Source organism: Larus michahellis, chromosome 3 (genome assembly GCF_964199755.1).
Source record: "Larus michahellis chromosome 3, bLarMic1.1, whole genome shotgun sequence".
Lineage (NCBI taxonomy): Eukaryota > Metazoa > Chordata > Aves > Charadriiformes > Laridae > Larus > Larus michahellis.
The window spans coordinates 65,636,770-65,649,665 of record NC_133898.1 but is presented as its reverse complement, the minus strand read 5'-3'; the positions used below and the strand labels follow the sequence as shown (position 1 = coordinate 65,649,665).

At 44.4% G+C, this 12,896-nt stretch overlaps 1 protein-coding gene across 8 annotated transcripts in view; it reads right to left on the bottom strand.

Annotated features, from left to right (window-relative positions):
- Positions 1-12,896, bottom strand: part of HIVEP2 (HIVEP zinc finger 2) — a 144,429-nt gene that overhangs the window by 84,333 nt on the left and 47,200 nt on the right. Inside the window, exon 1 of one of the 8 annotated variants that reach the window (XM_074580548.1) lies at positions 4,239-4,383. The exons of 6 other annotated variants lie outside the window; for them this stretch is intronic. The gene's annotated coding sequence lies outside the window, so the exon portion shown is untranslated. Of the gene's footprint in view, positions 1-4,238; positions 4,384-12,896 lie in introns of those variants that run through there. One more of the 8 variants, XM_074580549.1, reaches the window with a different exon arrangement.

Below are 12,896 nucleotides of genomic sequence, written 5' to 3'. Positions count from 1 at the left end.
GCACTCTCCTTGGGGTACGGGACCTCTTTACCCAGGATGACCCTGTCCCTTACCCACTCCTGTCTCAGGGTTCACGTACGGCTTTGCATCTGAAAATAGGAGGCTGGTAGGGAGCGCTGGTGGCTGCGAGCAGATGGACGGGGACTGTGCGCTGAGTCACTGGCGGCACACCACTTGTTGAGATGTTTGAGGTCCTGCAGGAAAAATGCTCACTTTGTGGCACTAAAGAGAAATACTGCCAAGAGCAAAAATCCCTGCAGGAATTACCATACCATGCATATACAGGAATAAAGACAGGAGACAATGAAAAGACTTTGCCACAGTTTACAGGAGTTGGTGCCAGGCCACTGACATAAAGGAGGTACCTTCCCGTCTGCCACAGTACACAGGCTTCCCCTGCAACATCTTCCTCCTCTCTTTTTCCCCATGTGCGAACAAATGGGTGGGTTCCTCTCAAACTAACTCGACGCCAGGGCAATATTTACAAATCTGTTCACTCACTGACAGCCTGGTCCTGGATCTCGAACAGTCTTATGAAAGTCGCGGCCGCTTGCAGGAAGGACTGAGCTGATGAGGACGGGCTGCAAAACCGAGGCCATCAGGCACAGAGCATGCTGGAAGAGCTGAAGTGTTATCTGACTCCATTCATTCACATTATTGTACACAATAACATCAAAAAGATAGAAGGCTCTTCGCTTGTCTTATCAATTGGATTAAAAAAATGAAATACCACAAAAATGAAATACCAATACCTTTTTTCACTTTCCCAACTTTTTTTTACGCTGTATTTTCCTTATACTATTTCACTGCATTGCTTTTCTTCTTCTTCGCTCTGTATTACTCCACTCACTACAAACATCAACAACGTTTATGAGTAACTCCTCATTTTTCCCTGCAGCAAAATAACGTCTAAATGAGGCGATGGCTAACCCATATTTCCTTCATGACACCTGAAGAAACAAAACAAACCAATGAAACCTTCCAAGCCCTTCCTCACACAAGCTGACCAAAATCAGAGTTTCCTAGTATCTAGGAACTGGTTCAACGATTTCAATGGGACTTTATGGAAAAACAAAGATCACCTTGAGAGATCAAGTACTTATGACACTAATAAGATGATTTTGAACTAACATAATCAAAAGATACTGTGTGCTCTGAAGTAGTGAAATCACTACTTTGCCTCATATTTCAGAATATGTTTCCAATGTATAGCCAGCTCACATATCACATAACGCAACATATCTCTACTTGCGTTAATGATTTCGTTAATGACTGAGCAGCACTGCCTGCTCCATACAGTCACTCTTCAAACAAAATAACGCTGTCAGAAGGGAGGGCCATGGGCAAGGTGAGCTTTGTATTACCTTTGCTGTTCTTCCCATCCCGGGGCACCTCTTTATTCTCAAGAATATTTAAGCACTGAGAATACTTTGTCAAAAAGATACAAAACTATTAAATACCGATTCACTGTTATGACCCTCAACAAATATCCAACACTACAGCAGCTGATCAGAGCATGCAGTCACAGATTTAACAGGCAGGAGAGAAATGAATTGTATTTAATCTTTAAAAAATTTCAAAATTAAGCCCCTGATATTCCCGTGTCAGATTCAGTCTGCGTTTTCGCCTCCCGAGTACAGTAATTACAGTCCTGTGCCCACTGGGAACTAGTTCCACACTGAAACACCAACACACTTTGCTGGAGGAGGGAGAGGTTTGCTGATGGAGTTATTACAAGATGCAGCAGCGGATGCTTTGACTTCCAGTGAATGTGCAGTATCCCTTGCTCACAAGACCTAATTATTTTAACTACCAAGATGAAGAAACATCTGGTTTGCCATTGTCCAGGGCGACTGATGAGATTTTAAAGGTGGCCATTGAATAGGCAAAGGCTCTTCCGGAAAAACAAGGCCTTAGCCACCGCGGTCATTGTTCCTCAATTCAAGCTGTGCAAGCAGAAGTTGGTGCCTGCACTTAGTCACTTAGGTCAACAGGGCATAGGCACCTGGACCCAGGCATCCACCTGGCATGACCTCGCTGCCGGGTCGGCACCTAAATTAGTTTGTCCCCAACACGACACCCCTGTCACAGCACACAGGGAGGTACCTGCACACGTTGCCACATGCCAGTTTGGACTTCATCCCTCTGCCTTGCAGACAGCCCCAGTGCCAAGCATGAGGAAACGGCGTGCAACTTGCTGATGCTTTTTCCTCGCAAACACCGACCCTTTCTGCAATGTTTTGAATGCCTGTGGAGTCTTTCTGGAATGCTGGTGATGCTGAGCTCCCGCATGAACACTGTAAATGAAAGCTACCCTAAAATACTATCACTACTCTAAAATAAAATCCTCCAAAAAATGGGGGAAAGGCAGGTCAATATTAGCCAAAAGATATGAATGTGTAGCTGGGCATAATGATTCCTAGAAAGCTGTGGCAAATATTACCTATAGCAACATCAATCAGTTAGCAAGCTTTACATTTTATAACTGCAGTAGCCCAGGAAAATTCACTGAATTTTAATGCAAATGACTGAAGATTCATCAAGCTTTTTGTGGTTAACCTTTCACAGATTTTGAATTATATAACCAGTTTGTCATGAATCACAGTTGTATTGAAGTGACTGAAAAAAAAAGTAAAAAAAAGAAAAAACATACAGAAACAAAGGAAGAGTATACTTGTAAATCACAGTTCAATGAAAACCTCCTCATTCCCTCCTCTTCCTTGATTTTCCAGGCCTCTTTTTAATTGCCGCTTCTCTTCCTACTACTTCTGTCGCGTGCAATTCTTAACCAGCACTCAACTAGCCAGAGAGGAGATGAGGAAACCTGCTTCAGACCCAGGGCGGCTGTTGTACCAGGCACCTGTCTGCAAGGAACGGAAAGGTATACATAACCTGTATCCCTCGGAGCGCGGGCATCCACGCTACGACAGCACATGCCTTGCCACCGAAGGCAGCTGTGTGCCAGCACTGTGTCAACAAATGCGCAGACGTGGGGTAACCGGCTCCTGCAGGAAGCCTGGTTTCATTCATTAACTGCGACCTCTGGGCTAGTACATGCGGAGGAGGAGACACACAGGCGAGTTCAAACGCCGCTCCTTGTTTCCCTCTGCAAATTTTCGAATCTCAAAATCCTGCACAAAAGCCTCATTCTGCTGCCACCTGAGTGAAAAAAAAACAACGGTAGGCACTCAGATATGTAAGGCTGGCATGAGAGTTTGCACGCCCAGTCCGTGCGGAGGGCCACCTGCCAACAGGAAGAAGTGGCGAGGAGGAATTTGGATCCAGCTGCTATCCTCCCTCAGCCAAACAATGTCGTGCGATAAACAGCATTAAGGACTTTTTTTTAATCATCAATCACACCGAGAGCATCCACGTCTGTCATTTTTACTCCCTGGTTGCCAGGAGAAGGGCTCGAGAGACTCCTGAGCTCGAGTTCACAGAGAGCTGATCTCCTGTTTCCTATCACAGCTGTATCAGGGGGACTGAGCCCGGGAGAGCCAGGAAGAACAGTGGGGCGAAAGAAGAAATGACAAAGTGCCTCGCCATAGGGCTGACTCAATCGCTGCTAAATCCATCCCAGGTAACACTCACAGAAATCTCGTAGCTGCCTCGCAGTCCCATTTCGCATGTCAGCTTCTGACAGGAAGGCAGAGTGGAAGGAGAAAGAGGGGATAACTCAGTATCTGCAGTCCTTATTTTCATAATACGAAGTGCCGAACACCAGGAAATGAATTACGACCGCATGCTCAGTGGGTCACTGTGGCAGGTGCAACTTAACCTTAAAAGCACGTAGCCTACTGCACCTTCAGATTTAGCCCAGAGAGCACCTGGGTTAAGCACTCCAACAAATCCGCTCACTGCTCATGGGCAGTAACAAAAAGGGTTAAGAAAACAACCAGGCTGCGGCTGAAAATTCCACAGCACTTCCCTCCACAGCGCTGCAAACTGCGCGTCTCCCTGGGTAAAAGGGACCGACGAACTGCCCTCAAGATCAGCCAGTCAAACACATTGAAATGCCACCGTCAACCAGCGGACACGTACGGCTGGAGAGCTCAGGAGTTAGTCAGAGCATCACGGTCGCTCGTCGTTCCTCCGGCGCGGCCGCTACCCCGGCGTCCGGGGCAGCCTACCTTTCGGCTGCGCGGCAGAGCCGGATTCACCGCCTTGTAGCCAAGGAACCCCCCTCCTCCTTCCTCCCCGCCTCGGCCCCCGGTGAACACCCGGGATCTGGGTACTACCTGCGTTTATCAGCAGAGCCATCCCGGGTCTTCAGTCATTCAAGGAATTTAACAGCCTGGAAATTCCTGTTGTCCATTATTTGAGGTCACAGATAAAAGCTAAACAGCAGCCGTGACTCCCATCAATCATAAGTCACTCACTGATAGAGTGTATGGTAGGAGACCTACTGATGTAAGCTAGTCACCAGAGAAAATACCCACTGATGACGCATATCCAGGCACAAAAATAGTTACAGGGCCCCCAAAGGGATTATTCAACAGCCTACATTTAGATATTCTTACAAGAGACCCGCAGTCAATTTGCTGCTATTAGATGGCTGGGGAACGTTGAAGTTTAAGTTTCCTCAGCAGACATAACCACAAATAGCTGGTTTAAATAAGCTACTGCAATTACAAGCTGTTTTGTAAATTTTAACACTGCATTATAGGGATTAAGTCTAAACAGAACCACGGGCTATAAAATGCTGTATAGCCTTTGCTTTTACTATTTACCAATTCCTTCCGTATATTAGCCAGCAATGAAAAGAAAAATTTAAAATTAATTCACAAATGCTCAAACTAAGTCCCTTCTGCTACCCAAGAGCAATGTTTGTTCTAAATAAAAGTATTGACACATGTGAGGCGGGGTGGGATTTTTTGGTGATGCTTCAACGCTACCCAGATCAACTTTGTAAAACACTTTTGGCTTAATTTTTACCCCGCCTTGGCATCTGCCTCTCTACTACTCAAAGAAACACCTGAATAGTTAATGTTTCTTGCACCAACCAAAACCACCAACCAAACACGCAAAACCATGCACCATGCACCTGCTTTGGGCAGGGGCTAGAAAGGTGACCCCCAGAGATCCCTTCTAACCTATAGCACTCTATGATTCTGTGCAACTGGATTCTGTTGGGGCATGGATATCAAATTAAAAACATAATCCTCTAAATTAGCCAATCAACGAGTAATCCCACAATAACTCCTGCCTCTTCAACAGTTTCAGGATCCCTCTCATGCCTTCACAGTAATCAAACTTACTAAGATGTAACGAAGCCTGCCATCACTGCTGATGGGGCAATACTGACTTTGCATTTATGGCAATATTAAAACCTCTGTTTTTTTAATTAACTTATTTTAACTTCCAAGCCCCCTTTTCAGAAGAGATTTTGGTGCTTGGGAGTCTAAAAGTTAATGACTTTCTATTGCATATTTAAAATCTAAATATAGGAAAGTATTTTGTGACTCCGATGCCTACTTCATTGACATACTTTTGGAAAGCATTACCTAGCCAAACAAACACTCAAGGATTTATAGTGTTTACCCGGCAAAGCAGGAGAAAGAAACATCCCAGGCTACAAACTTCTACCTCACTTTCTTCATCTGTGATAACATTATTAAAAATAACACTGAAAATTATTTTTAGCACAACTGTTTCTCAAAGCCCTCATGTTTCTCTCATGCATCTATATGCTGGAGTCCACATGGCCTAATTTAACAGCCCTAAGAAGAAATATTCATTGGTGCCCTCTAGCTGATTATCCTAACAAATTTTCTGCAGACACCTAGTACCTGTCTTTTCTCCTCCTGTCATTCCCAGGACATTTGCTGGTGCCCACTCAATGCAACCTTCTGGAATAAAACAATTCACTCCCTACAGAAGATGTGGGAGTCAAAACATTCAAATCCCCTAGTGCTCGCAATTGTAGGAACTCTTACAATAACACAAGAGTCGTGAAAAATAGGAGAGGTGTAAATGTGCAAGATACCATGTCACCAAGAACCTGTGAAGTACCTGAATATACTCTTAGCAAGTTTGCAAATTCCATGGGAAAATACAACCTGCAGTGCTTCCCATGAAACACACAAAGCCCCTCACCCCTTCAGAAGTGGGTATTTCAGTGTGTCCCCCCCTCCCCAACTCATCGGGAGCTTTTAAACAGTTTATAAACCATATATTACGTTTTGCTTAGTCAGTGATGGATCAGACGGTTTCACAACTCACAGCCTTTTTGCCAGCATGCAAGCCGGAGCGAGCAGAGAGCACTTGCCTCTTCTTTTGTATCGACATCTGTGGAAGGGACGTTCTCCCCTCCCCTCTACCCCGGCCCCTCTCCGCCAAGGCTGTATTGGGTACGACCGAGGTACACAGCCCCGTCACCCCACCGTTGCATGGCTGTGGTGGGGACATCCCTAGAGCACTGCTGCATCTTCAAAGCTGCAAAAGACACGAGGCAGCGATGCTAACGCATACCCTGGACGCCATCTCTAGTGTAACAGGTGAGGAAAACGAAACGGTGTCCAAATCCCGACCGGGAGATCCCCCCCCGCCTGGAAGGAAATCCCTGCTAAGGAAGAGCTGTCCCTGGAGACGCTGTGCCCATGGTGTCCCCGGCACCAAGGGAGGAGCAGCACGAGGTGACCGCCGAGCACAGGCTGCCAGGACAGCTCTTTGGCAACTCCTCCAGCGGGTGCATCTGCTCTGAGTCACACCAGCGGCCACCGGCCACTGAAAGGACACGAGGGGTGGGGAGGCTGTGTGGAAAGCAGGGTTAAAGCTCTGTTCTCTTCCTCCTTGCAGGAGGCAGAGGCTGGCCGGAGCTGGCTGCCTCTGTGCATTTAGTTAAAGCCATAGAGATGTCCATAGCACCGCATCAACCCGTAATCAGAGTAAACACAGGAGGGAGACAAGGATCTGAAGCTCAACATAAATACTGTGAGGCTGACTAATTTTGAGGGCTACATTCATAATTCTCAAAAGGTCTGTGTATAACTTGATTGGGAAGAAGAAAGCTGCAGCGTATGCCCTCTTATTTCTGTGTCTGAACAGCAGCTGTAAAGCAGTAACTGCTCAACTGTTTGGGAAGCACCAGGCTGCTCCTGCAACATCCACCTGTGCTTGGAAAATTAACTTCCCGCGTACCATTTGCCTGTTGAAACACAGAAGGGGTTAACCACAGCAGCCAGGCATTTTGGAAGAGTCCTGGGGCTCCCTTTCTCTAGCACCTTATTACAACAGTACAGCCAACGTTCCTTTCACACACACACCCCAGGAGAAGGACACCACAGACTCGGTCAATGCTCATTAAGGGGATGCAATCCAAATCTCTACATCATTAAAAGACCAAGCGGTTGTTTGAACAAGGAATAGTCAAAACAGGCATTTTACTCCATTTGGAAAGTGAAATTTTTAGCATAGCTCACTTTTCTTCTTCCCTTTTCTTTTTTTTTTTTTTTACAACCAGCTGTCGGTTCTGTCAGTTCTCATACAAGAGACATAGCACAAAACTGGCTTGTGCGACTATTTCTGGAAGCCAACAGACTTTTCAAAAGCCTGCTTTCTTGAAACATAAAGGAACCCAGCAAACCCTTGTACAGAATAGGTACGGATGGGGGAATGTGGCAGACGGGCAGTGAAGGTGGTGTCTATGGGGTAAAAGGAGATGTGGAAAAATGAGGATGTGGTAGTAGCAGCTTTTACCGTTCCTAGTAGTAAAATAGTATTGCTTTTCAATATAGAGAAAAAATAATGAAAACAGATAAAGGACAGAACAGGAATCATGATGGTAACTAAATGTACCCATCTCAGTAAGTATAAATTATGAGTGCAGAGATGTCCTGTTATAACAAAGCTTCATGATAGTTTTAAAAATGCTGTATTTGAAGTAGGAAACTGATTAATTATCTCATATTGACCCATGAGTATCCAATTAGGAATATACATTAATGTGGTGTAGGAGTATTGTTTATGAAAAGTAAGGAGACTATAAGCTTTGCAAACAGACAGTAAGAGAACACCCCAAATTAGCAAATTATTTTTTAGAAGTTTCTACAACTTTTGAAACGAGGGGTAATATTGGAAGAGATGTCTCGTTCACTGAGGACGGAATAGCATGGAGCATTTAGTCACCGTGTCATACAACATTAGATAAACCAGGACACTGATGTCAGAAATATAAAAATAGTCATGCTATTCTCATTCTGCCTGCACATCAATCTCTTACGGCTTTTCTCCCAATGCTGGCATTGGCAAAACAGGTAATATTGATTATACTTGAAAAGAAAAATTAAACTATTATAGAAGTAGAGGCTTCTGAGACTACGTAATGATTTTGTCTATTTGGAAGTAGGAAACTGATACTTCTCTTTGCATGCAAACGCCCCTAAAGAAATCTAAGACAAGCAACGATGGTGGTGATGGGAGTTGTGCTTAATTTAGGTATTTAACATGAAAATCAACATTTTTATTTTTGGAAACAAGTATACTTAAATTTCAAATTATCACTACTTATTATATAGTCTAAACTGGTTACATTTGGTAGCATAGTTAACAGTACATTACAGGGTTTATGCCAAAATTTTAAAGCAAATCAAACCAAGAAACTAAGGAAAGCTGTTGCCTGAGCACCTGGAACCAGGTTTTGCTGAAATGAGAAACTAGCATTTGATAGCAATGGCCTCTCCTGCAGCTGGAGCAAAAGGATCTGAGGGTTCTTCATTTCACTGTACTCAGTTTGGGTCTGTTAAATAATTAGCTCATTTACAGTTGAGTAACTGTAAGTTGAGGAAAGGGTACTTTCCTATTCCAAATACTAATTAAAAAATACTTTTGAGATCTGTTCTTTACCAAAATTCTTTAAAAGTATTTTTAGAATACGGTGACGAAAAATAACAGCAGTCTCAGTGGTCTGTTCACATCATATGTAAGCCACTGGACTTGAAGGGACCAAATAAAGTTAACCACCAAAACATGACAGGTTTATTCTGTATATTATTCTACAGTGACTGTGTTGGTGGCTAAGGAAAGAGGAACTGATGTCATCTATCTTGACTTCTGTAAGGTCTTTGACACAGTTCCACGCAACATCCCTGTCTCTCTACATTGGAGAGACACAGATTTGATTGACGGACTATTCAATGGATAAGGAACTGGCTGGATGGCTGTATCCAAAGAGTTGCAGTGAACGTCTCAATGTCCAAATGGAGATCAGTATCAAGTGGTGTCCAACAGGGGTCCATATTGGGACTGATACTGCTCAGTATCTTTCTTAATGACGTAGTGGGATTAAGTGCACCTTCAGCAAGTATGTGGATGATACCAAGCTGAGTGGTGCAGTTCATACACTTGAGGGAAGGGACACCATAAAGAGGGATCTTGACTGGCTTGAGAAGTGGGCCCGTGTGAACCTCATGAAATTCAACAAGGCCAAGTGCAGGGTCCTGCACCTGGGTCAGGGCAACTCCTGTTATCAATACAGATTGGGGGATAAAAGGATTGAAAGCAGCCCTGTGGAAAGGGACTTGGGGATATTAGTAGATGAAAAATCAGATATGACCCGGCCATCAGTGCTCGCATCCCACAAGGCTAACCACATCCTGGGCTGCATCAAAAGAAGCGTGGCCAGCAGGTTGAGGGAGGTGGTTCTGCCCCTCTACTCTGCTCTGGTGGGACCCCACCTGGAGTACTGCGCCCAGCTCTGGAGCCCTCAGCACAGGAAAGACATGGACCTGTTGGAGCAGGTCCAGAGGAGGGCCATGAGAATGATCAGCAGGCTGGAACACCTCTTCTATGAAGAACTGCCGAAGGAGCTGGGATTGTTCAGCCTAGAGAAGAGAAGGCTCCGGGGAGACCTTATTCCAGCCTTTCAATATATAAAAGGGGCTTATAGGCTTACAAGAAAGATGGAAAGAGACTTTTTACCAAGACCTGTAGTAACAGGACAAGGGGCAACAGTTTTGAACTGAAAGATGGTAGGTTTAGATTTGACAAAAAGAAGACATTCTTTACAATGAGGATGGTGAGACACTGGAACAAGCTGCCCTGTGAAGTTGTGGATGCCCCGTCACTGGAAGTGTTCAAGGTCAGGTTTGACAGGGCTTTGAACAACCTGATTTAGTGAAAGATGTCCCTGCCCATGGCAGGGGGGTTGGACTAGATGATCTTTAAAAGTCCCTTCCAACCCAAACCATTCTGTGATTCTATGATTCCAGTGCGCAGCAACTAGGGAATACCTAGGAGTTACTGTAAAGCTTTTTATTTCTTTGCAAACAATAAAAACAATGACTGCAAACAAACAATTCTGAAATCACATTCATTTCAGTTTGAAGCTTGTCTCAGTTTGATTGTGACTCAGTTTGATCTTTGATTGTTCACAGGTGCTGCCAATAAAAAAAAACCAGCCCCGATTCTGAATGCGTACACATTTCTAACTCCATCTGGAAAGGGAAACACAGAGAGTGACTTCGGGTCACCAAAAGCGGGAAGCGGAAGAGGGTAGCCTGGGAAACACCGCTGTGCTTCACCATCATCTTCTTAGATCATCATTCCTGATTATGGTGATAGTATAACATAGTAGTCAAGTGTGAAGGACCTCACACGTACAAGATCTGATCTGCACATTGAGGATGCAGTTTCATGCTCTGGCGAGGTCAGCCCAATGGCAAGCTGCCACCCAAGAGGGGGAGATGCCACTTTGCTTCTCTTCCCCCCATGCCGGCCATGTGGTCCTGCCAGCTCCTGTGCCCATGGGGAGCCAATCCAAGGCGCTAACACATCAGAAACCCCTGGCTGCCCAACAGCTCGCTGCCCATCCAGCTGCCCAAACCAGCCCAGCATGAGCACAGGCAGGCGGCCATGGAGAATGGGAAGTCAGAGCAGCCCCTCCGCGATGTGAAACCACAGCCGGGACAGTGGCAAACTCTTCCTCAAATCCTGACCATCCACTTACTCTAAGTTTCAGCAGTGCTGGAGAGCCTGGGCTGAAGAGAGAAAAGCCGACCTCTCAAAGTTGAGAGGTGTTTCAGATGTTGATGCCAACAGCTTCAGCAAGGACCATCAGGCAGCCAGCAGGGCCATGGCAGAAGCACAGGGGGAGGAGAGGGGAAGGTCCAAACCACCCCATGCAAAGGAGAGAGCCCCACCTCGGCCGCTGGCAGCCTGCCGGCCAGCCCCCGCTGCCAGGGCTCGCTGAAAGGGGAACTTGCCCCCGGAAGGTGAATTTGTGTTGATTTGCTTATTAGGCCCGTCCAAAACCAAATACGTCCAATGTTTCAAAAATGCCCATTTCTGACATTTTTCAAAACGATTGTCCATTTTTTTTCCTTCTTGCCAAACTACGTGGTTTAAATCTGTGAGTGGTTTCCTCTAAAAGAAGTGGCTGCTTCTCCTCTTGCAAGATTTTTTTCTTATTACTCAACAATTAGGGAAAGAAAGCAAGGATCAAACTCGGAACGTATTCTTCAAAAATCAAATTTATTGATAAAAGTACAATTATCAAATCACAGTGCTAGACCTTTTCTTTTTGTAAAAAAACCACACCACAAGACAGATACAATATGAAATCTTGCAGAGACTCTCCAGAGATTTCTCCTCAAATGACAGTTTCTCTCGTTAGTTATGTTCAAATTCCTCTCTTCCTGGGACTCCTTCAAACCACCAGCTATAACTGTTATCTCTGGAATATGTTAAACCAAGAAGAAAGCATTACCTTGCCTATTTGGCCTAAGAGGAGGGGGATTTCTCTCTTTGCTCTTATGGGAATGCCTACTGAAACAAAAGCTTCTCGGTTGCTCATGCTTACACACTCATAAATTTGACTTTTCTCTTACTGATGCCTCCTGTTCTTACGAAAAGTTCAAAAGTTCAGTTAGCCACAATCTGATGTCTTAGCTTGCTGCACCAGCCTCTGGGTTAGTTAATCAAGAAATTAGAGGACTACAGCACATGGCAGTACATAAACCACATTCAGTATTATGAACTCCTGTTAATAAGCTTAAACAAAAATGCCAGCATACATTTATTTACGATTTTAATTATTTATAGTATACATAAGCAGCCTATCTGTAAGAAGTTAGACCTAATCTCTAACAGACTTCCTGCTGTCGTGCTGCCAGTCTCTCAGTGCAACTGTGGCCATTCTTAATTAAATAAATAATTTACCCTGGAAGATTTCATTGAGTGCCAGCCACAAGCACCAGGGCTGGGTGAAAATAAATCACTGCCGGCGGCATGCCAGCACTCCTTCCTAGAATCTACGGAAAACGGTGATTTCCCTACAGCGAACATTTTGCATAACCCTTCTGCGCAGTTTAATTGATCTCTGCTATAGCACAGTAGTAAAACCCTCTCCATTTCTACGTAATTTAAGAGAGTACTTCATGTTCTGTTGATTTCATTCTCTCTGTATTTGGCTGACTTTTTGCATCAGTTGTGCAGCTTCTTGTATAGAATCATCCGCCTCTTTTTTTTTTTTTTTAATTTAGGCCTAAAGTCCTTCTCATTATCACTTCTTGTTATGTCACTGATCCAAATCCATCCTTCAAAGACAGCATGAGTGTTTGAGTCTACTATCATCCCCTGCTTTGATTTCCACCATACTCCTATCAGTGTTACCAACCAAACTCAAGTTTCTTCCTCCTCTACCAATCTACTCTTATCAGTAGACACAAAAGGAGCTTTTAATGTTTAACATTTACTGCACTACACTGCTACTTAGGCCTTTTCATAACTGCAGAAAAAATGAGGAAAATTCCCACTTTGTGCTGTGATATCGATCTATTTCAAAATCCATTGCAAGATCCCACAATAAATATTATGGTGTGACTTCAATACCTGACAGCAGTGTAAACATCAGCAAATTTTCATGGGCAATCACAGGCATCTCAATTATCTGAATACTG